This window comes from Eubalaena glacialis, chromosome 6, assembly GCF_028564815.1.
Source record: "Eubalaena glacialis isolate mEubGla1 chromosome 6, mEubGla1.1.hap2.+ XY, whole genome shotgun sequence".
Taxonomy (NCBI): Eukaryota; Metazoa; Chordata; class Mammalia; order Artiodactyla; family Balaenidae; genus Eubalaena; species Eubalaena glacialis.
Window position 1 is genome coordinate 62,134,580 of NC_083721.1, and position 26,310 is coordinate 62,160,889.

At 36.4% G+C, this 26,310-nt stretch overlaps 1 protein-coding gene across 9 annotated transcripts in view; it reads right to left on the bottom strand.

Moving 5' to 3' along the window:
• The window catches only part of ZBTB20 (zinc finger and BTB domain containing 20), a 795,186-nt gene that overhangs the window by 336,801 nt on the left and 432,075 nt on the right, over nt 1-26,310 (bottom strand). For all 9 annotated transcript variants that reach the window (XM_061193112.1, XM_061193110.1, XM_061193108.1 and 6 more), the window contains one exon: nt 25,695-25,742. The gene's annotated coding sequence lies outside the window, so the exon portion shown is untranslated. The remainder of the gene's footprint in view (nt 1-25,694; nt 25,743-26,310) is intronic.

The following is a 26,310-nucleotide window of genomic DNA, read 5'->3' on the forward strand; positions in this document are numbered from 1 at the left end:
AGGAGAGACTGTCTAATTTCTATGGGTGGAAATCCCACCTGTAACGATGTTTTGCAAAGACACATACTACCAATACCTTTTCCAGTGAGATGCAGATACTAAAATCATATAAGCTAGACAAGATAATTTTATAATATAAGCAGAAAACAATAAAAGCTACTGTGATAGTCTAGATTACATATGAAATGTGTAAAAGAATCAAATGAAAAGTTCTCTAATTTTTTTTTGAAGTTGCATCAGAATTTCCCTTCCATGTTGTAATCATGCCTCTTTAAATGTATATGAAAAGTAACTTTGCTAGGCTCATGAAGAATGACCTTGATAAGCATGGCATAACTGTAAGCAAAATAATTTTTAAAAGAATGAGTCTACATATATAATTTCATCATTTCTAGAAACATGGATGTCATTAGACTTGAAGATAGCCAGTGGATTAAATCAACTTATTCTGACATCAACCAAAATGTGATCTAATTGCAGGCCACAGTGATTAAACACTTTTGGAAAGAAATAGGTCTCTCCTCTATTTCTCCAACTGCCCACCCCTCTTCTCCTCTTCCGCCACAGATCTGTGGCAGCCTAACTTCCAGCTAACAAGTTAGAAGACTGGGTGAAGCATCAGTTTGGAAGTATTTTTAAAAAATTATAAATAATCAAAAGAGGTGACAAATGTTTCAGTGGTTACTAAACATTTAGTGGGTAGCAAGGTATAAATTAATAAGTAAGGGCGTTAATCTGTGGACTAATATTGATGCTTAGAAAGCTAGAAGTGTCAAGATGTTCTTTCAACCACAGTATTCCAGATTTAGGAATTTTTTAGTGGGTTTAGTATAGGAAAAAAGATGCTTAGAAATGCATACTTAAAAAAATAATAACTGATTTATCTATCATCTAAGTCCTTGTGTTTTCTGGACAATATATTAATGAGAGGTGGCATTATTTGACAGTTAAGGAAGGAAAATGGAAATCATCTGTTGTATGCCAACTATGCTCATAAGCAAAATAATATTCTCTTAATCCTCAAAAGGAAAGGGGCGATTATAAAATAATTTGAGACTCTCTGGACAGAACTGAGATATTCTCTGAAAATTTTGTAAGTGCTATATATTTTAAAAGTAGTGTAGTATTACTATAACATAGTTATTAAATATGTAATTCTTTTCTTTCCGATAATCCCTCTCCCTTAAATCTGAAGGGTTGATTAATTTCTTCATTTATTCTTTTGGATAAATATCCTGTTCAGAGATGCTTGAAATCCAGCCCATCACTTTCCCTTTAAATTCTAACATATTTTAAAGAACTTTAGAAGATCATGAACTCTGGAATACTGACTAATTTGGAACCTGCCTCCGTCTCTTACAGGCTGTATGACTTTGACCAAGCTACTAAAATTCTTAGTAGTCCAGTTTCTTCACCTGTGAGAATGGCATAGTAAACATACCTACTTCCTATGGTTACTATGAGGATTAAGGGGTTTCATACAGCCAATGTGAAGATGTGAAATTGCTTTTCTGAGTCTTTGGAGGTATTTGAAATCAGGCTAAGTCAAGCAAAGCTGTGGTGTCTTTGTTTGGCAGGTGATCTCCAAATTTCACTTCAAGGTCTTGGACCCTCTCGAATCAGTGTAGTGAAGAGCTCTTTGTGTAACTGCCATCTTTCTGCCTCAAAGCCAAGATGGATTTACCTGTTAGTTTTAGTTTTTACTAAAGATCTCTCTTCAGCTGTGTGCACTAAGGGTAAAATATCAACAATTAAATTATTTGAAGCAGGCAAATGTTGAAAGGGGAGTTTAGTTAAGTCATAGCAGTGTGCCAGCTTGGTCTGACTTTCAGAAAGATCACCATAATGAGGAGACCAATAAATAAATTAAAAGTATAAAATATACATCTATGCAGAATCTTAGAACCCCTTCTCTGACACATAAGTCATTAAAGGAAACTTTGTGTCCTGCCTATTAATTCAACATTTAAAATAGAACCCAGTTTTATGGAAGAAATTCACAGGTGAGAATTACTGAGTTCCTTTGGATCAGATTTTTCTGTGCTCCATTAAAAACAACAACAACAACAGCAAATGAATAACAACAACAAAAAACAATGGTTCTGGTTGTATGTAATGTATACCACTAATCTAGTGGTTCTTAACAGAGGAACAATTTTGTCCTGCACCCCCCAACCCTAGGGGACAATTGACAATGTTTGAAGACAATTTTGATTATCACAACTGAGGGGTGCTATTGGCATCTAGTGGGTAGAGGCCAGGAATACTGCTAAACATCCTAGAGTGCACAGGACAGTACCGATCTGCCCCCAACAAAGAATTTTCTGGTCCAAACTGTCCATAGTGCTGTGTTGAGAAACCCCGTCTTGATTTGATATACCAGAGACACTGGCCTTGAACCATCAGCTGCATCAACATTTAAGATACTCAGTCTATGGAGTAGTCTGACAGTTGAAGGATACACCTAGAAGGAATACCACTTTGAATATATAACTGACAAATCTGGATACAGTGCTAAGGGAAGAACTGGTAAAGCAAATAATTGGTGGCTAATTATGCCAAATATAAAAAGATAATTTTACATTACTGAGTAAATCAGATTAATATTCTTCTTTAATCCCAGGGGGTCTAAAAATAAGAAGTTATGGACTATGCAACGTTATCCTGACACAGATATTTTGAAACGGTTTATAAAAAGCAGTAAACGTGTTTTTTTAAAAAAAAGATAGCCCAAATGAGGTATGAAGAATTAGAAGTCATTTTTCTAGGTCAGATTTCTTTTCCTACAGATCGGATTTTCCATATGCATTCATTCATGCAGATCACAAACTACACTTCTAACACTCTTTCTCTCTGAAGGCAAATCAGGCTAATACTAAGAGTTTAAGAACCATTTCTGTGCAAGAGTAATTTTCAGCTAAGGGAGCACAACACAAGCTCTAAGGTAGGTGTGAAATTTATTTTTAAATTAAGCCACAACTATTCTGCAAACATTTAACTCAGAACCACACTACTGTTAAAGTTTGTTGATTCCATACGAAAGGAAGAACCAACATAAATTAAATTTGAAAATGAAGAAAATAAAATATGTGAAAATTATTTTTAATATGGCTAAAATTCAAATATGTAACATTTTATTCTTTTTACAGGTTTCACTGTCAAAGACAACATGTATATTTTTCCGATGAAAGAGGATGACTGAAATTGACATTCAGGTGAGCATCTGGACACTACCAGTATGTGATGTTGCACAAATTTACTCACATCTGGAGTTATCCTCGTGCTTTTGAATTTTATTTTGGTTAGTGTTACCAGGAGTTAAAATGTATTGAGGGCCTCAGAAAAATTGGCTTTTATTTATTCCCACTTAGAACCCCAGAAGTTTCTTCCTAGGCAGGCACTTCTTACTGATGAGGAAATCCAAGGTGAAATAACTGGCTTAGCCACAAAGAGAATGGAAGGTCATTCATTTCTGAGCTGCCAATATCTTTTCTTCTCCTTTTTCTCATTTTAACTTCTAGATTTAGCTCCAAAACATTTGCTCGTTCTCCCTTAAGGGGAAATTCTAGGGTCAGAAGGTTAGTGGAGGGGAGGGTAGTGATGGGTTTAGGTTTTCGTAGCAGTTCAATTCAAAACTGTTAAGTACCTCCTACCAAGAGACCACCACTAAAAACTGCTTCTAGAACAAGGCAAAGGGAGAGATTTAAACATGGGGGAAAAAAATGGAAGGAAACAAGAAAGCTCTGGCACTGTGAAAGATTCAGAAAAAAAAAAAAAAAATTCTGATTTCTGCTCTCAAGATGCTTATAATCTTATTCTAGAGGAAAAAAAATGAATTCCACTTTAAATAACTGAATAACAAAAAGAAACAGTAAAGTGTAACAATGGGTGGTAGAAGCAAAATGCTGTGGGGAAGCCATGTCTCTTACCTCTTTTCCAACTCAGAGGAAAGAGACAGTGGGTCAAATTCAAGCTACTCTAGTTTTTGATATTAGTTTCATAATACAGCTATAATCCTATTACAAAGAACTTCAAGGAACTGTTGACATTTGTTTTTTTCCTGTCCTGTAGTTTATTGTCTCAAGTATTGCTTGAAATACCAGGCTACATGCAGAGATGTTTGCTCTAATGGTATTTGTTGACCTGCATTAAGTTAGGGTCAACCTGAATAAACGGAGATGCACACTACAGGGAACCAGTTAGTCAGATTGTTTGTAGTTAGGCTTGCATTATTTTTACAATACTTTATTACTTTTAACCTAAAGACTAGACATTATCCTCAAATAATCTTGTTATTATATGAAACAGTAATATTTATTAAGAATGCCTCTGGAAAGCCCCAAATGGGGATATGCAGAGGAGGATTTACTATGAATTTAATGGAACTTAAACTTCAGGGCCCCTCACTTGCACAGCCCCTCCCAAGACCCTGTACTGAATTTGTAATCATAATTCTGTATTCTTTTCCTTAAAGAGGGTCCCCCAAATAGTTTAAGCGTCTGGCAAAATCTTCATCCACCTTGGGTAGAAAATAATCTTGAAGGAATCAAACCTGACTATCCTGAAAGGTCAAGTCAGAGAAGGATACAAAATGTACTTTTACAAGCATATATAAATTACATTTCCAAATGTATCCCTCCTATCATTGCTGTCTTCCACCCCCGGCAAAGGATAGATGCCATCTTACTCACTGTTACAAGGTTTCTAGACTCTTTTAAATAAAATCTGTCTGTTCAGTGACTGGGAATAATCAGTGTTTAAAATAAAAGATGAAAAATTCAGAGACAGAAGATGATTTCTAAGAGTAAAAAGAGAGACACAAAATTTTTTACATAAATAGTAATAATTATTATTCATAGCTAAGGGATACATGCATTTGAGAAAAGGAAGGACTTGGAAATTCTCTCAGTACAATTTACAGTAGCACCTATGAAAAGTATGGTGAGTTTAGGCAGAGTGTGGGAACTTTTACGACAAGTAACACCACGTGTCTGTTTTTCTGGTTTCTGAAAACCCCAAATAAATCCCACAAGCACCTCTAAACCCCACCATGGAATTCTGACACTTCTGAGTAAGAAGTTCAGAGGAAAATAAAAACTTTGGATGCACTATGTCTGTCTACAGTTTTTCCTATAATGCCTTGTCCTGCTTTTTAAAGAAAACTGAATAAAAATTAATTCAAAAAATGAATGAAATTACCCCAAATGGAATACTAAATTGAGAAATAGTAGTTAAATTGTTCATAACCATTTTCTGTTATATTTTTTTCCTCTCTCTCTTAGAAATGGAGTAAGAATGCTTCAAATAAAAAACGTAAAACCCATCCCATTCCATAAAGGGCCCACTCACGTAAACAGGAAGCTCATTAAAAACGCTTTTCTTGGTTTCCTGGCAAAGCCCACTTTTTATTTTGGTGGCAGCACCTATTAAGTAGAGGACTCTTTTTGTGGGCAGGGTGAAAAATTAAACATTACAATCCATCAGGCACCCGCTGGATTAGCGATAGTTGAGCGGCTCCTTGACGAGAGTGAACAAGGTAGCTTTGAGATCAAGGAACAGGCTTTGGTCTAGCCCTGCCCTATAGATGATGGGCTTCTCTGTCCAGGCATCACAAATCAGCTCGAAGTTCCAAAAGAGCCAGGAGACGCCAGTTCATAATAGTGTAAAATGTTTCACATGCACATTGAACTATTCTCTCATTTCCTTTACATTTAAATACTGTTTTATTTGTTTCTTTCTTTGCTTTCCCTTTCTGGGAAGCACTGTAGCATAATGGAAAGAGTATGGGTTTTGGAATTTGAAATCTTGGTTTCTAGTCCCTGCTCTGCCAAATATTGTGACATCTTGCCTTCCTGAGCCATCATTTTCTGATCTGTAGAATGGGGACTAACAATTCTTCCTTAATCAGCTCAAATTTTTCAAAGTATAGGTAAGCATCACCTGTCTCAAAAATCAACTGAGGTGAAAATACAAATTTCAGGGCCCCTTTCTGATTCTCTGTAACTTAGAAAGCCTTGAAATCTGCATTTGAAGCTTGCTTCCCAAATAATTTTTGTACACACTAAAGTTTTAGGACCACAGCAGGTTCTTATTAGTCATCCATTTTATACACATCAGTGTATACATGTCAATCCCAATCTCCCAATTCATCACACCACCACCCCCACCCCCGCCGCTTTCCCCCCTTGGTGTCCATATGTTTGTTCTCTACATCTGTGTCTCTATTTCTGCCCTGCAAATGGGTTCATCTGTACCATTTTTCTAGGTTCCACATATAATAATAAGAACCTGCTGTATAAAAAATAAAATAAAATTCAATAAATAAATAAATAAATAAAGTTTTAGGACCACACATCCTAACTTGTCTGAGTCAGAATTAAATTAAATCATGTAGGTGAAATTTATTTCAATCTGTTAACTGCAAATCAAGATGTGTATGCTTAGGTGCTCTCATTAGTGATATTTTCCAGGGTAGCTCAAAGAACCAAAGGAAGGACACAGCACCATTTTCCCAAAGATCTTGCTTTGAGCCATTCCTGCCATGCCAACAGCATTCTGCTTTACCTTCAGTTAGGCAGGTTGGTGGGTTGGTGGGGAGAATACAGCTGAGAGCTGTGACACAGGCGAGACTTCTGTAGAATTTCATTTATGTGACTGTACCTACCCCACAGGGTGATATAAGGATTAATTCCTATTTGGTAATTTACTGTGTGTAAAATGCCTTGAGCCCCTTGGAGGAAAGTGGTATATAAATGTAAAATAATAATTATAATAATAATAACCTCAACTATTTAACTGATCAGTGAATTAGCTAGAAGATTTAGGCTGCCAAGGGACAAGGCTGAAACCATTATAAGTAGGAACATTTTACATCATCATATCTCATAACTGTTATCACAGAAAGGGGAAACAAAGGGTGAAAATTAAGATAAATCCATGCTCTCCACTGATTTAAATGACAGAGGATCACTAGTAATGGTTCATGAAAGCCAGGAAATGCAAAAATGACAGCTGCATTGTAATTCTAACTCAGGCACACATCCTGAGATTTTATACACTTTGGTCTTTTATTTGTATAGAAAATATCTCATCAGTGCAACATCTAAAATTTAGCATTATTAATGCACTTGATTATGCTTTTGCTCAGTTGGAATATGTTCATAATTCACCCCTATTGGTAGATTATGGTTTTCCTATATGAAAGGTATTGATGTTATTCTACGAAGTTCCAGGTAATATTTGTTTTTTTTTTATTTTTTTATTTTTTTTTATTTTTTTTTTAAATTTATTTATTTATTTATGGCTGTGTTGGGTCTTCGTTTCTGTGCGAGGGCTTTCTCTAGTTGCGGCAAGTGGGGGCCACTCTTCATCGCGGTGCGCGGGCCTCTCACTATCGCGGCCTCTCTTGTTGCGGAGCACAGGCTCCAGACGTGCAGGCTCAGTAATTGTGGCTCACGGGCTTAGTTGCTCCATGGCATGTGGGATCTTCCCAGACCAGGGCTCGAACCCGTGTCCCCTGCATTGGCAGGCAGATTCTCAACCACTGCGCCACCAGGGAGGCCCCTCCAGGTAATATTTGAATCAGTTGTTTACAAACAACTTGATTCCTGTGTATCTTCCTAAGAAAACTAGGGATTTTAGGAAACTAAAATATATAGGAGATAACTTCTCTTCCCAGGAATAAAATATTTTGGTGCATAAACTTGCATGAGTTCAACTGCCCTCAGTTCTTACATTATTTGTTTTATTTATCTGATTCGCTTTGTGCAGACCCTTCCACTAAAAAGCTCAAGGGGCTGAACCCAGAACTTTCATATACTGAACATGAATCACTTCTTAAACCACAAGAAGCAAAAGAAAAGGCTATAGAAATCTTAATGGGCAAGCTTCAGATGCTCAAAAGCAATTGTTTAGTTACTCTACTTAGTTATGCATCGTTCAAAACACTTTCTAAATCGGGCAAGAAAGGTTCTTTTGTGAAGAACAGGCTTTGGGGCCTTGGACAAGTTTTAAGTTGTTTTATAGCTCACACACACAGTAGTTTCGATGTGTATGTAAAGAGGTACTTCCATGCGACAAAGTTTGTAGTTGAGTACTGAAAGGGAAATGGAAAGAAACAAAGCAAGGAGAGGAATTGAGCATGTGGTACCTTGTTCTATTTTTAATTAGTAATTCCTAGCCTCAAAGATTTACACTTTTAAAAAAATCCAATACTGAGTGTGTAAAAACAGGTGTAGACTAAGGTGAATGAATACCAGAAAATAAAGTTAATCAGTATAACTTCAAATTATCTTATAAATACTAAAATTAAGCTTTACTCTGTCTAAAGGAGGAAGAAAGAAAGACAGACAAAAATAAAAAAACCAGACCTTGCAATGAATTTTCTTTGCCTGAAATAATAAATATTAGATATACCTTCTGATTTATAAAAAGTCATGTGATACCTAATCCCCAACATTACAAAACATTCCAAATGTGATGTGTGTTTAAACACATCCATACATAAACACACATGCACACACATACACACACACATCAAAAATATCGGTGTTCTAGTATAGCCTTCTTGCTTTAAAGGGCCTCTAAAAAGGGCAGAAGAAAACGGGTATCTGATAAAATGCTTCTGGCTGGGGTCACCAGCAGAAAGCAAATCCAGTCAAGTGCTGCCAATAATCATTTCTATGACAAACGTTTTTAAAATCCATCTTCTTTACATATACTTTTTCCTTTGGTATAGCTAATATGGTGGCCAATGTCCCGGTCTTCTAGTCACATTGGAGTTTCTTGCCCTTGCATCACAAGCTCAGCTGCACTCATCAAAGTGGAAAAGCTGACAGCACTGTCTGAAAGACACAGCTTGGGATAATTGCTCCTTGTAGTTCCCCTGTCAATGAATATTATCATATTCTTCTCACGAGTAAGGTTACTGTATTTTTTTTTTTTTTTTTGGATTTCTACACACTTAGCCATTAAGCACACCACTATTCCTTTAATGAAATGGACTAAACATGACAGTGTGAACTGTGGCCTAACATTCTCAAGATTCTGTTTTAAAGCCTCTGTGTTCATATTTTTAAAAATAATCTTTGTCCAGAAGAAGTAAAAATGACAATAATTTTTTACTTGATATTACTGTTTTCTTAAGAAGGCTAACTGAGAAATATCAATCGATAGGTACAAAGCAAAGAAAAAAAACACATAAGGCTAGCAAATATACTCTCTTACTGAATTTCTTTCACCTAAATATACAATGGAATCCTCTGACATAATGTGTTTTCTTTCCCTATCATGTTAGGCTGAAGAATAGTTCTTGGGCAAAAGTGGTAAAACCATGCTTTAAGTCTCCTTGTGATCTACACCTTTGAAATATTAGCTCCTCTTTAAATTTTAAATGCTAGCTCATTAAGAAGGAAAAAATTTCAAAGTACTGCAGTCACTAATAACAAAAGCAGCAGCAACAGTAACAGTAACGATATTAACATCAACATTTATCAAACTCTTAGATGTCCTAGGCACCACTGTAATCACAAGAATTGACTCATTAAATCTTCACAACAACTCTGCCAGGTAATACTATTATTACTCCCATTTTATGGATGAGAAAATACAGGCACAGAGAGATTAAAATTTTATGCAAGATCACATAGCCAGTAAGCAGAGGAGCCAAGATTCAAATGGAGGGAGCCAGACTCTGCCACATAATGAATGCTTGACACCATAGGGCCCAGTGCTCCTTACTTCCCCTGAAGCTCTTCCCGAAGTGGCCAGTGATCAGTGTTTACTTCCCTCCTGAACACTTACACACTTGTTGGCACCTGTGGTTAAAAGCTCAGGATCTGGAGTCACATATAAGAGATTTACCCAAGATACCAGCAGTGCTTAACTCTACCAATATCTGTGCCTCAGTTTCCTCCTGTGTAAAACAGTAATAGTAATACCAATGTCATGTAGTTGTTGTGAAGGTTAAATGCGATAAAGCACATTAGAGCTCAACGGAGGGTCAATGCTTAATAAATGTTAACTTCATTATTACTGATTTTTATCTCTTAATATATATGATCCCTTTCCCCAATTAGATTGTATTTCTTTTCAGAGAAACTGTCAATATGAATCCTCATTGTTTTGTGTTGGGCTTTCCAATTGTTTAATATATGTTGTTGAAATCTTAGATGTCCTAGGTACCACTGTAATAACATGTATTAACTCATTAACTCTTCATAACAATTCTATGGGGTAATATATTTATTTATAATATTATAAGTAATATAATATTTATACCAGTATCTAAAATTTAGTGAGCACTTACTATCTGTCAGGAACTCTGCCAAGTGCATTATGGCATTATCTCATGCAATTCTCCCCAATCCTCTGAACTAGGCACTTTCAAAATCTCAACTTTACACAGGAGGAAACTGAGGCTCACAGAGGTCACACAGCTAAGTGTCCAAGAATGTGAACCTCTAACCACAGCCCTATACTACCTGCTAAAGAATGAATGTAAGGTAGGTATTCAATAAATATTTGGTCCTGATGATGAATCGACTATATTCTTAATTATTTCTGTTACCAGAAAACTGTGCTCAAAGCAAACTAATGTGGCCTAGCCAATATCATTCATTCATTAGTTAACTATTAAAAAGAGATTACTGTGTGTTAGGTACATGCCAAATACCGGCAATAAAAAGAAAATACTACGGATCTAAAATTTTCTCATCAAAAGCAATTAAGGATTTAATATAATTTCACTTACCATCATTTCTATGTCAACTCATAAAAAATCAAACTTCTTCCTCTCTCCCTTTCCCTCCCTGCCCACTCTTTCTTATTCCTTCTTTTAAACCCAAGTTTCATGGTATTAAATTTATAAAGATTTTTGCCGATAAGAAGCTTATATGTCAAGGCAAGGAACCATTTTAATTATATTTACTCTTCATTTTGAGAATATTTCTTTTTCATATCTGACAAAGACTTTTGAAGTGACTAAAGAAAGGCAAAGCAACCTGATTTAAAAAAAAAATTCTTTCATGTACAATCTTTTTTCTGTAATAGTCTCATAATAGCTTCGAAATTTTAAAAGGTTTTAGCTGTTTTTGTTCTTTTCAAATTGGCAAAATTTGATTTTTTTCTTCACATGTTTAGATTACCTTTAAAATCAACAAACAAGAAATAAGAACATATTCAGTTTTAAAAATACACTCTTCATTGGTACCTTGGCATAATCAACTAATATCAGCATCACTCTGAAAACTGTGTTTCTATTCTTTTTTTAAAAAAGAGTTGAAAAATGCACCCACAGAACTCACACAAAACCAAGCCTACTATCTTAAGGGGAGAAAAACTTTAAGGGCAATGGGAGACCATAACCATTGCTATTAACAAACTCTCCAATCAGCTGGCAGATTTTGTCAAAATTTCCTTCACCTCCACACTGAAGGTATTTCATTTTGTCTGTGAATTAAAAAAAACAAAACATCTATTTAAGGGTTTAGGTGGATACTTCTAAAGTCAGTAGTGTTCAGGTTTACTTTGCAGAATCATTATTTCTTATGTATGACTTTAAGTTGTACTGAGTTTATAATAAAAGCCTCCTGAAATTCTGTCATTAAATGGCTCAATTATGCAGAATTATTTAAAATGTAATGCCAAAGAAGAACATTTTATACTTATCTAGAGTGCATACACATAAGAATGACCTTAGGAAGTTAGTTTAATTCATTAATTCATTAAAGGTACATTTATTGTGTATCTGCTATGTGCTAGGCATTATGATGGACAATAAAAATACAAAGAGCAATCAAATTAATCTGAAAAATAGTAGGGGGCATAAAGATGCTGCTGGTGAGAGAGAACAGAGATGAGCTAATAAAGTGATTATAATCATAGCTTCCATGAGCTGACGGCCTATCACATATCGAGGGAATGTACTAGGGCTTTATATGAAGCACTTCACACCAACGCTGCAGGATAGGTATAATAATCTTCTCACAGATAAGAAACCAAATGGTTGATGGATTATAAAGGGCTTTGTAATGACATACAACAAAGTTTAGATTTTATTTTATATGTAATGAGGAAACATTTTCAAGGTGAGGAATGATAGGATTGAAGTTTTGTTTTAGAAAGATAACTTTGGTGTTGCATTCATTTTCGTATAGTACCATTTTCCCTGGCTAAAATGTCCACCACACAAAGATATGATATTTTGGGTGGAACTGTGTGATTCTCTAACTAATCCAGAGTTTATCACCAATAGAGCCCCGTATGAATTAAGTACTATATGGTTTCTGGAAAACATAGACTGGATATCACTCTTCTTTATTTTTTTAAAAAGTCACCTTTAATGATTCCCACTAATTAACCAATAGAACTCCATTCTGAGACATCCACGATCTGCTCCTGAAAATTGAACAGCCTTGTCTCCCACTAAATTCCTAATGCCCTGAAGTCTTGCCACACTAGTCTCGTCACTGTTTCTGAAAACACTAGATTCTATCACGGCTTCCCACCCCAGTTCTCCTGATGTTCCATCAACTTAGATTGCCTTATTCTTTTTTCTATCAGGTGAAAACCTCACTCATTCTCCAACATCTACTTTCCAAAGTTTTCCCTCTCAATCATCTTAGATCAACCACTCTTTCTGGTTTGCTTCAGCACTTAGTCTGTCCTTCTACAATAGCACCTTTTCATTCTGCTTTATATTGAAGCTATTTGTTTCTAAGTCTCCCTCCCTCTAGAATCTATTTGGTAAACAGCCTGAGAGTATTGATCTTGAATCTTTCATCCAAGTTTTACAAACAAAAAAGGAAAAGAAGCAAAGTGTATTGTATACTTGGCCAAGTAATGATGTCCAAACGCTGCACTGCCATAACCAATGCTCAGTAACTGACTGGTGAATGAGATAGAGTCATTCATTCAATATTTTACTCACTTTTTCATTTATTCAACAATTCCATATGTTCATATTTAGTAGAAACTAAAGACTGCTTTATAAAAAATTTTCTGTTCATTTAAATAAAAATCTTTTATAAATCAACAGGCTAAGAAAAAAATCCATTATAATTACTACTATTGAATCAAACAATGGGACATCTGAAGAGTACATACCATGTTAAGAGGCAGGAAAATTTGTGATAAACTGAGAATTGTACGAGCTCACCATTTAATATCACTGCCTCCTGTATTTGTTTTTCTCTTTCTGACTTACTTCACTCTGTATGACAGACTCTAACTCCATCCACCTCATTACAAACACCTCCATTTCATTTCTTTTTATGGCTGAGTAATATTCCATTGTATATATGTGCCACATCTTCTTTATCCATTCATCCGATGATGGACACCGAACAGCCTATAGGTATTTATTGACTGTCTCAGACTAATGTGTGAGTGCCTGTGGCACTGGCAGAAATATATGAATTTCCTGCCCAGAGATACTAATAGATACATATAGATGTTAAAACAAACAAAACAATTTTATAGCACCACAAGGGAGAAAAGACTAACATTTACAAAACTGTTTACTGTCCAGGCAAGACTGTAGACTCCAAACATATTATCTCATTTAAATCCTGATAAAAACACTAAGATGGCTAATGTTTACACATTTTAAATAAAAACATAACTGAGTATGAGAATCTTAACCAAATTCCCAGAGGCCACAATATTAGGAGGCTGGAGAGCCAGAATTAAAAAGCATAGAGGCCTTAGACTTTTCCATTTATATTACATTATTTCTTCTTAGGATCTACTTCTAAACCAAAGAAGTTGAAATCAATGTGGATATATATTTTAATAGAAGGGTTCACGGAAGAGTGGGATCTTAATGTAGACATCAAAAGATAGAAATTAATAGGTAATATTTATTGAGTACTTACTACTGTTCTGAAAATTCTGGATATATTCACTCATTTAATCCTTACAGCAATTTTTTTGGAGGTAAGTAATATTATTATTATTACTGTTATAACTGTGCAGTATGGAAACTAAGCCAAAGAGAAGATAATAAACTTCCCCACAAAGTCACAAAGCTGGTAAGTGTTGTATAGACTTCCTTGTCTATAGCCCACAGAATTTAACTATCATGCTATACTGCCTTATTAGTCTGTAAGGGTATTTAATGTGATGGCTTGAATAAAGTTCCAAGCATGGGGCTATTGCTACCACATTGGAAATTAGGGCTTCTACATATGAATTTTGGGGGGACACAAACATTCAGTCCATAACACTAGCACTTCCCAAACTTTTTCATGTCATGGCACACATAGAAAGGGGTAATATTTGTCTTGCTTGCTTGCTGGGATAAACTGGGAGGGATCTGGAGCCTTAGAGGAGGCTCTGCTGGACTAGATATGACTAACCCCTGGAGCTCCAGTTGCCACTAGGCCTCCCTGAGGGGATCAATAACCATTCTACAAAGTTTGGCAAACTACACACTGTACAAAACCACAAACTCTTCAGAACACAAATAGCATCAGCCATTATAATCACTGTCTCAGAGCCTCCTTTTGGATCTTTCGCAATTGAGCTGATATTTTTCTGGAAAACAACATTAGTGTAGAAAGGGGTTTCCTAGGAGGTTGATCAATAATCACTGGAGAAAAGACGAGGATATTTAGAAAACTGCTGCAGGGCATAGTACAAATTCCAAATAAGTCCACTTTGGAAAAGAGCAGATCAGATAGTTGACTTTTCTTGAAGAGAATGTTTCTAAATATTTATAATTTTACAGTTCTCCGGGTGTCAGCAAGAATGTTGAGAAAGTAAATGGAAATCACCATTTCTTCCTGAAACAGATACTTTTTTTTTTTTGTACAGATTCAGTAATCATCAATAGTTTAATCTTCCTAGAATAAAAGTTGAAGAAATTTCCTAAAAGTGGGGAAGAAAATCTTTTTTTTTTTTCTCAGAGGAGTACAGCTAACATGCAACATCAGGTCCTTTTGTACTCACATGGGGCCAAAATAAACTACGTGGGAAATTAAGATCCCTTTTCCTGAAGTGTCCTTCTTCTTCAGTCCAGAGTGGGACATTGGTTAAAAAGAAGGAGGCTTGTGGTGTTAGGGTGATCATCTTGGTCACCGCACCCTGGACATAACTTTAAAATTTCATGTCTTGGACACTGAGATGCAGGAAGAGAGTTTTGAACTTTCTATCTCATTGTTATTTGTGTTCTGGCGCTTCATTAATCTCTCTTACAGAACGTAGACTCTTCCCTGGTGCCAATTATAGATACAGAGGATCTTACATTTCTATCTAGAAAACAGCTATCAACAGGACATCACCATGTCTCATTTCAGACTAGACTCACATAATCACAGCAATAAATACCCCAAAACAAGAGTCATTCAAAAGCCTGTTGAATTTGATCAGATACTTCAGTATCTGCCACTATTCCTACAGTATGACTCTGAAGTACTCAACTTTATTTTCCCCACCTTGATACGGGAAAGATGATATTTAGATTCTAACACATTCTCATGGATTCACCTAGGGTTATTTGCAATTTCTAGAGTACAAACTAAAACATAACCCATTTTTCTCCCACTTAATAAAGCATATTAGAAAACACAGGTGTATAACTTTATTATAGGGACAGCCTTATGTTTGTTTTGATTTTTAAAAGAATAAATCATATACTTCAGAAATTTATTAATAGCAACAAATTTGTTGTAACGCATCTCACATGATTGAAACACACCAGTATTTCTTATTACTGGAAATAAAAATCACTGTGCAGATTATGTATCTCATCCGACAAACATTAATTGAGTACCTACTATGTGTCAGGGCAGTGCTAGATATAGGAGACCACAGATGAATAAACAATGTTTCTCCCTCCAAATGTTACAGTCTATTGACGTGAGCAACTGGGCTTCTATCTAGCTTTGGGAATGGGGCTATGAATGGGCAATAGCTCACTGTCTAGTAGACAGTGAGTAGACAGCAGAGAAGCAGATGCTGTGAACTGACTGATTAAAACAAACAAAAAGTCTTCTGACTACCTGACTCATTTTGGGTTCCATCCAAAGAAGAGTCTGAGACAAGGACTTGGTGCAGATAGTAATTGGGAAGGTGACCTCAGAAGGCAGTAGTGAAGGAGTGATGAGAGTGAGTCAGGGAGGAGGACTGGCAATAATAAGGATATGTCAAAGAGGCCAACAGCAGTGCAATTCCACAGGATCTCTGAGATACATATATAATGCCTCCAGAGGTGTCCATCTGAAGGAAATGGAGGCTGGAACATTTCTTTTCCAGCTCTGTTCCTCCTTTGGTTGAGAGTTGCCCCCGCAGAAATTAAGCTGCCATTCTAGTTCCCCAATCCAGTGTAGATTTATTGAGCTCTCCCAGCACTGGAAAAGGCCCTGGGCCAGAATGTGGAAGACCACCACAGAGGCCGAGTCTGGGCTAACACTGAACTGCTTCAGTGTGGCTGAAATTACAGGTGAGCTGAGGGATCTGTCCCACATACCGGGTAAAGCAGACTATAAAGACGTCTGGGGGTGGAGCATAGACACTGAGCAACCTGATCTAGCACAATCTGATCTAAAGGATGGTCTGGGGAAAGGTTAGACTGACATCTTTTTACTAAATTATATTCCACGTAAAGTGTCTCTGACTCCTGCAAGAAGTCAAACTTTGGGATAGTAAATCCTGACACTGCCCAGCTTAGAAACAGAAAAATGATGATTTGCTAATTGGCTTACCTGATTCTCTGGCTATGATGTCAAGATCAGACTCTTAGCAGTTCTTATGAAAATCCTGACACTCATTCACCAATTACCCTCTAGGAGTTGATATACGTCGATCTCCCTGTGTTTCAGGAGAGAAATCTTTGAATTGCTTTAGGGAGCTTTTCCAAAAATGGCGATGCATTTTTGCATCATTTTGTCATGACTGGGCCTACTGAAAATCTCCTGACATTCTGAATTCATGGCAATGTTATCTGTGCTGTTGTAGTTGGTTTGCATTTTTTTGTTGTTGTTGTTTTGTATTAAAGTAGAGGAGAAGTAAGAAAAGGTGACGGGTTGCATCTAAATGTATTAAGCTTGAAGGCTTTCAACATAAATGAGAAGATTTATAGAAAGTTATTAAGACCTTTAAGCTTCTATAAACATTTCATCATTGCTGACAATATCTACTTTCGTTAACTCTGCCCAAGCAGTTCTCGTGTTGCTATAAGGCTGAAGGTGAGTTTATTTTGCAATTTAGCAAGCAGCATAGGAGCTTTCTGGAGAATTTTGGTTTGGGGGCCCAGATCATAAGGTTAAACAATAGATATTTTATGGTTACAGGAGAAGAATTTATAGGCCCTTCATTCTTCTATTATAATGTATAAAGGATATGACTGTATTCCTAATCCCTAGAAAATGTGGTGGACTGGTACATTATGGACTCTTATATGAACATATGTAGCGTCCCTTTGACCACAAGTGGGCAAGTCTTTAAAAAAGTTCTGGGAGAATAAAAAGAGCCCCAGGGACCATTTAGGCTCTGTCGGTGAGTTCCATTCTGAGACATCAAATCCAGTTGCCCAGAAACCAAATGTCAATATTTACAAAGCTCTTTCCATCTTATATCCACTTCCTCTTCATTTTATGCTTTTTCTTCCCCTTTTCTTTCCTTCCTTCTCCTTGATTCTCTTCTTCACTCTTTATTCCATTTGCTCTTATTTTCCCCATGCCCAGTAGTCAGCCCACAGCCTGTGCATCCTGAAAGCGGCTTCAGTGATGGAAAAGAAAAGGCCCCAAACAAAGCCATTGACGTCTAAGACAGGGAGCTCTGGAGGGTGGTGGATGGTGACTGGGGCCAAGCCTGAGGATGAGTGCTCAGGGCTCTGAGGCTCTTAACCCACCCAGCAAGCCATGCGGCTTCTGCAGGCCTGATGGCTGTATGAAGCCTCGCGATTTCAAAACTCTTCTGCACTGACAAGGACTTGCTAATTTCAAACTTTCTAACCAATTACAATCACAAGGAACTGTGGACGACATCAGTGAGCAAAGTGAAAGTGCTGGGGTGGAGGGGCCCTCATAGGTTTCACTCTGCTGGTAACATGCAGCTGGGACTCTGCTCAGTGAGTAAATAAAAACACAGCACAAAATACAAACTGCTCAGTGGGTCCCTCTGGCTGTCTTGTTCCCAGTAGTGGGGTATGTAGGAACCTTGTCCTGCATTTAGCCCATTAATTTCTGATGGTGTTAATTAAAAACTTTTGATGCTGATTTGAATGGAAAATACCTCAAACAGTGTTTTCTTTATTGAAACACCAAGTTCCAAGTCTTGGACTATTAGGTTAAGCTCTCTCATCAGTGAGACCAACATAAATGCTTTTCATACCATCTGCTTTGACTAATAATAATAATAATAATAATAATAATAATAATGATAAATGAAAAAGAAGAGAAACTTTAGATTGAAACCCCCTTATTTTAACCTGTTTTTTTTTTTAAAGGACTAAACTGAAAATCTGGGTCCCTGAATGTAGAACATATGATTCAAAAAAATCTTTTTTCAAATCCTTATAGAACATTCAAATCACCCAATGTTCCAGGACCTGAATTTTTTATATTTTCAAATGGGGAAAGCTGCTTAAAATAAGTGAATCAGCTGCTAAGTGATTTCTCTCTGTCTCTTCCCCTACTTTCCCTTTCAAAACGCTGAAAAAATGCTTAAAATGGTATATGAAATTGATATGTGCTGCTTAAGAAGCTTAATATAATTACTGAGGACGCAGAGTTTCTATTTAAAAACAAGATAGGGGAGGGCAATAGAAACTGAGTTGTGAGTATTCATCCTTTGTGAGGTGTGGGGAATGCTTCCAAATGTTTAATCCACTGAGCAAGGTAAAGGGGTGCAAAGTAGTTATTCACAGATTTCTCTGTCCTCCCGGAAACCTACAGAAACCTGGGAAATCCAGAGAGCAATGCAAGGGGATAGTCTGACAGATGCTGTGCAAGAAGTGAGCAAATAAAAAGTCCATCTCTGCAATCCAACACTTTTGTGAAGTACTAAGTACACCACTAAAACATCCTGATTGGTTTCTAAGACTCTTCTCCAATTTTATTTTTTAATCATATTTCCTCTTACACCAGGGCCTGAAGCTTTGGACATCTAGTCTGAGAGGCCCCATGAATGTCCTCTCACAGATGACAGCTTTTCTTTTTCTCTTTTGTGTTTTCATATACCTAACTATCATTTTCCATCTCGTAACCTGTTTATTCACACTGTTTGCAATATTATCTGAATCCTTAAAAGACCACAAGCCTTTCTTTTTTTACTCTGAAGGTCTTCATCACTCTTGTTCTTGTTTTGATCTACAGATCTCTAAAGAGGATGAAGTTCTCCATAAAGGCTAAGCACTTTGGCAGATCTCCTTTCCTTCCCTCCCTAACCACAGGCTGCATTGACCTCACCCTCTTGGAAAAGTTTGCAGAATTGGCCTCCCAGCCTGATGGGACATGATAGTGATCCTTCAACAACAACAAGGACGACAATGACAACAATAACAGAAAAACACTCACTGTAACAGCATAAAGCAGGTGAGGGCAATATGTAGGGCAACAGAACTAAAACTCTAAAAAGGAAATAGGCCTGAGCGAACCACAACATGAACCTATTTGTTCACAAAATTTATGATGTTTCCCCCAGAGAAAACTGATAGGTGATATTGTCTATAAAGAACTAGTAAATGCAAATTAATAGATATGTAGCAAATGAGTGCACTTAATGATGATTTCCAGCTGAAATAATTTTTTTTTCCTAGAGACCAAGTTTTCGTTAAACTTAATCCTTACTCTCTTCCCTCTCCAGCAGCAGAAACATCTGGTCAGTTTTAGATTCCCCTTGGATTTCCAACTTCAAAGGGAATTATAAAGAATAACAAATTCATGTACCGGCACTAAAAAAAATGAGAGCAGCAGGAGAGAATGGTAAAATTGTCCTTATTTGACTGCTAGTGACAGGCACCACAGGCAGAACTACGAGGAAAGACAAAGGCAAGATCACTGGTTGACAACCCGAGTTCCTGGAAAAGACTGAATCTTTGGCTAGATACAAATATGCACAGGGCCCTTACAAACTGTAAGGAGCTTTCTCCTTGCTTACGTGAAAAATAAATAAATAAAGTATACGGAGTAAGAAGGTAAAGAAAAAAAAAAAGAAATGGGTTCACATGTACCTGTCACATAGCGAGCATCAACAAAAGTTTGTTGAAAGGGTGATCTGGAAAGAATCTTAAAGATTCACTTAACCTATGGGTTTTTGATTTAATTTGCAGAAAATGGTGTGAGTTCTGATTCTACAAAGGGCTGGATAAGCCATCCCAGAAATAACTCAGGCTCCTAAGAATCTACTAGACCTATCATGTCCTCATAGAAGATTAGACCTCCAAGTCTCAAAAGCAGTCTGTTTCTTCTTTGCTCTGCATCCTTATCAAAGGATGGCTGGAAATCAAAGTCCTACCAGAGTGGAGGAATAGAGTTTGAATGAACTATTGATATTTGTAGCTGTGCCGAAGTTGTGCTTGACATCACTTTATAGAACTGGATTTACCTTTCTCCTTTGTCATTTTCCTAGCAAAACTGAAACACAATTCTTAGAGTGCAGGTCTTGATGTAATCAAACATTAGAAAATGAGAACAGTTAAAGAAAGTACAATTTTGTCATTGTAATTACCTCTTACAAATAGCCTTTCCTCTTTCCTGTTTTATGTGCAATGTGTACAGCAACAAAAATAAAAATACAGATATGATTAGCCAATCAACTTGTTTGTGGACAAAGAGAGAGAGAAAGAGTTAAGGGCTAAAATGTCTTTAAATAAGTAATTATAAAGGTCTTTAAACTTAGCATTCAGAGGTTACAGATCCCCACACCACAAATACATTAGGTTGATTCACAGAATGGCCATCAGAAACTTAGAAAGCAAATTGCTTTTGATAAAAAAGTATACATCATACACTGATGTGTATAAAATTGATGACTGATTAAAAAAAATTATTAAAAAAAGAAGTATACATCAACGGCACCTTAAGAATATTTTATGGAGTAGGATAGAACAAATAAAACCAATTTTCTATGGAGCCCAGCACGGTTTGCTAATGCATCAGTCCCCCCAACAGCAGACCATCTCCAAAGGAAGTTCTTTATATCACAGGCTTTGAGTAATCGCTAGTGAAGGGTGAAAAAACGGAGACTTCTCAGCATTTCCAATGTGAAAGGACTGAGCTGGCTGCAAAATCATCTCCTTGAATATCTTTGCCTTGAGTGGAGTTTTCATCCTTATCTCACCACTCCAGGTAAAGCAGAATCGCCAAAGTTATCTCAGTAAAAGAATGCCATAATTCCCATCCTTATGTTAATTGTGCATGATGGTGTGTTACGTGTCTAATAAAGTTTATCCAGAAAATACGCCAACTTCTTGAAACATAGGTCTGATGACATGAACAAAACATTTTTTTTTCTTTTGTAACTATCTGTATTTAAGTCTAAAACGAAAGTCCTGGCTTGATGGGGGATTTTCAAAGGATTTCCTGCTCTATCTAAGCAGAATCATCCAACCATGATTATGAACTAAACTAGAGGGAAGGAGGTAGAGGATATGGAATACTACTTTATTCCAAGAAGTGTTGTTTTATAGCAAATGTAACAATTGAACAAACACCAGACCCAAAGGCCAAGCATAAGAAAATGCCACACACATACACCAAGAAGTGAACACTATCATTAATCATAGTAGTAGTAGTAATAATAATAATCATAATAATAGCTGTTGTCGTGATGAGACATTTAAGGTTCACTTGGGCATAATGAATAATACTTTAGCTAGAAAGAACTATTGGTAAACTTACTCTTCTCTATAAAAGTCACTTTATATTCTAGGTTTATATTACATGAGCTACATAATCCAACACCACGTGTAAGAAGATGATGCAGGAAAAAGTGAAGACTTACATCTTTATTTCAGTTGTTGTGTTGTCAGCATCAATCTTAAAATAATGATGAAAAGGTTAACTGTTTTAAAAAATGGGTATTATGGGTTATGGTAAAATATCCTTGCAGCTTTAAAATAGTATAGTAGCTAGCTCCTACCTATCTGTTTTTGGAATGCCTGCTTCAACGCCAAGCTGTCAGATACATTCCTGACCTTTTGAGGACATTTTAATGATGGTAATGCCAGGCCAGGATAAAGAGAAACTGAAGTGATCAGAAGACTGAGGGGAAAAAGAAATGAGATGGAAAGAAAAAAATAGTTTGTACTGTTTACACCATCCAGTCTGGCAATTTTTACAGATGCTTTCTGTTTGCTTGGGATAGTTTATTGCTTATGTTATTTCTTTTCTTTCTTTCTTTTCCATGTGCTTTCCTCCACCAACTCTGTTTGAAAATATTTTGTATGTGTCCATACTGTTAACCCTCATATTTTTCTAGAGATTTAGTGCAGTGGGGAAGCTCTTTTTTCTTCCTTCCCCAAGGGTTAGGCACATCAATATTCTAGCTACTCACTTTCGAGGCCAATGGAAAATGTGCTCTTAAGTTAAATAGACGTGAGTAACACATAAATCCAGTTTATACTGATGCAGGATGTTACGCAGTTACTCACATCCTGAATCTCTGATGAGTGGAACGCACCTGTTGGAACAGTCACTGACCTGCAGGTCAAAGACAGCCAGGAAGGATAAAACCTTCACTACTGGTCTTCTGCAGACAACGTACTTGCATGAAGCATTCCTCCTTGTGGCTCTGGGTATAAAGGAGGTGGTCTAGCCATGGGAAACTGACCCACAGAAGGTTCTTTAAATATTCTCAGGATAAACTGGAGTTAACACACACAGGCACACAGGCAGTGAGTGCCCTTTGTTCTGCAAGGCACCATCTCCCTCCACGCCCACTTCCCCAAACATAGTGCTTTTCTGAAAAATTATTCAGACTATTAATGGATAATTCCTCCCTTTTCAGACTTCCTAAGTACCTCCTTAGGAAGAAACCTTCTGTTTCTGCCAATAAATCTTAAAAAACTGTACACATTTAAACCCAGTGTTACATTTGGTTTAAGTATTTTCACCATATTTATCTAGGATGGGTTGGCTGCAGCCATGCTGGACTTCTGAGTAGTTAGAGGGCTATGTTTTCCTTTCACCTCAAATATGGAATTGTATATAACACAGCATATATCCAATAATGAGTATAATTAATGCTGCATCGATCTGGCATGCAAATTATTATCCTAAGTTTGAGTCAAGTAAAAAAAAAATACCAAAAAAAAAAAAATTCATCCAAGAAACCTAGCCAAATCTGTAAAATGTCTCTCTAGTCAACCAAATTGTCCTTTGGCTTACAGATGTGCCTAAGAATGTTATGAAACACACTGATGAGATTTTATGATCAATTGTTACATTTTAGAAAATGTGATGACAGTACACTCAGAAGAAAACTACTCCTCTACACAATGATTAGAACTATTCATCTGAATGTTTTTAACATTAAAATGTAAAAAGTTCTTTTTTTTCTTTCTGATGGGCCTGAAATATTGATGGACTAAAATGCTATAATGACTGGGGTTTGCTTCAAAATAACATGGTGGTAGCACGGGAAAACAATAGACCATGAGTTAATCACTGTGCAAGCTGGGTTATGGGTACATGGGGGTTCATTGTAGTCATCTGCCTACATTCATGTATTTTAAATTTTTTATAATAAAAATTTTAAAAATTTATACTGATTTGAACTTTCATTCATTTACTCATTATTTATTGACTGATTCATTTACTTTTTATATGTAAGATTATGGAAACAAAAAGTTAAAAAAAATACTCTTGTTGGACATTTAGGTTAAGTAAGCTATTCCTCTTCAGAAATAGTATATATTTATTTAAAATGATGTTTATAAAGACTATGTAATTACATGTAGAATTCTGAGGTTAAATTTTGAAAGCAGGACATAAAATTATATGGAAAGTATGATTACAGCATGTTTTAAAAAATATATCCTCAGGGGAAAATGAGCGTAAAGAAATATATCAAATGGTTATTAATGGTTGGATTTAAATTACAGAAATAATTACTTTAATTTTTCTTCATTTTACTCCAATGTGTTTTTCCAAATTATTTTTAATAAGCATGTATCATTTTTAAATGAAAATAAATATTTATTCATTAGTGGATAAGATGTGCTCTCCTTTCCCAAGGAGCTTTTTATTTACTAAAACAGAGAAACTACAAACACACAACATTGCCCTGATAGTTTAAATCTTCATACCTAGAAGTGAAATACACCCACAGGAAAAGAAATGTCAATACAGATTTTATCTGATCATAGAAACATAAAGAGTTTTCTGTGTGTTGGATAGAAATAGGGGAGGAACTGGCTTCTTTGCAAGCCAGAAAGAGTGTGAAATTCAGGCCATTTTGTTATGAGATCATTTCACAATGAATGCAGGGAATGACAAATAAAAGTTACCAAATGAGCCTGTCCCTTGAGTTCTTGACATTCTCACTCTTTGTTTTGGGGCAGTATAACAAGTAAAGCTTGGGAGTGGGAGTAGGGAGTTACAATCTAAAGGCTTGTGCCCTTCACTGGCAGGATGGGTACATTCAGAGAGACAGATAGATGTACAACAGAATTAGAAACAAAAATACAGTAGACAACTGTGGATTATGTGTAATGGATATGGAAAGTCTCTGCTAGAAAGCTATCTTTATTACCCCAAGAGATTACTTTCCTCATCTTATGCAAATTCATATAAAGTGAAGTCAAGAGTGTAGCTGCTAAAAGTTTGGATGAATATGATGCTCATGACTAAACAGGCCTGGCTAGAGCAAGGGAGAATATATTCAGATGCCAGGTAAGTCACCCCTTTACTCCTCCCCTCTCTGGTATATCTGCCAGTGCATTTCTATGCAAGCCAATCTCTAGCAAACTCAACTCTTTCAAGCTCTGTCTGACTTGATGATGTTCTACCAATATACCCTCAGTCCTGACCTGCACTCTCCTCCCAGCCACTGAACTCTCAAGAATTCTAGAAACTTTGAATTTTGAAACTTTACCAATTCTCACTAAAAGACACATAGACCTCAAAGTTTCAAACCTAGGCTAGCTTGAAGCCCTGGTGTTGGTCCTCTTACTTAATTGGTAATGTTGGTGGTAGTGGTGAGGGTTGTCCATGTCCCCTTCGTTTGTGCATACCCACAACAGCAGTCATGTCTGATTTTAAGACTGATCCACATGAAGTAAATGCACCTCAAATGTGTAGCATATCATCGAATAATAACATGTAGTTCAAAGCATCACAGAATATGTTTGGAGGGTTTCGTTTGCATAATGCCAAAACACCCAGTGTTCCACATGGAAACATCAGTGCCCAACTTCACCAAATCACCTTCTCTGTCCACTCAGGTGTCCTCTGAATACTTCCACCCCAGTGTAGCAAAATCACTGTAAACCATTTGTTGAACTCTGTGACAACAGGTTTCAAATCATGTTTCTTATCATTCTAAATGATGGTATTTCAAATGAACAAATAGGATATGAAATAGGTACCCTTCACCAATGTCAAAATACGTTCTGTTCAAATTTAGTACTTGAGGTGGTGGACTCACCACAGCTTTAGGTTTAAGTCTTTCTGAGGTTGGGAGAAATATACTTGACTTCTTTGTACCTCAGTATTTTGGACCGCCATTTAGAGATGATGAAAGTTGCTTACCAGACGGCAATGTCACGAGGATAATCCAGTTAGTGATGGTGAAACATTCTGAAATGAAAAGAACACTGTTGCTGCTAGGTATTTAATAAATCTATGACAATCATAGAAAATAACCCCATTTACTTTTCACTCAGGCCACTGACACACTGATACTATATAAAAAGTAAAGGATGCTCCCCTTTGGGAATGAAAATACAACTGTGCCCTGAGAAAGTGCTTTTGTAGCTGTCTGTGTGCTTAACTTTAAGGCTCTAACCAGTTGCAACCAGTTGTGAATGACTTGCTGCCTATTTCTGTAATTCACTGTAACTTGTGTTGAGAAAGTTATGTTTTATGGTTAATTATCTGTGGTCTGTTTAAAAAAATAAATCAAACCATTGTGAACCACCAGGATTTGCAGCTCCATTTGAACTTTACTGTACTTTTGATTAAACATTTTGTAAATAAAAACAAACTGGTTTCTCCTTGTTTGGAGTTGTTTGTTACTTGTGTTCTGGATATAAATATTGTGGCAATAGTGGTAGAACAAGCTATGGATTATTTACCCCTGGTTTCATGAGTTGTGAGTTACTGGCCTTATCCTCTTTCATGAGTATAAATAAATGTATAGCATTAT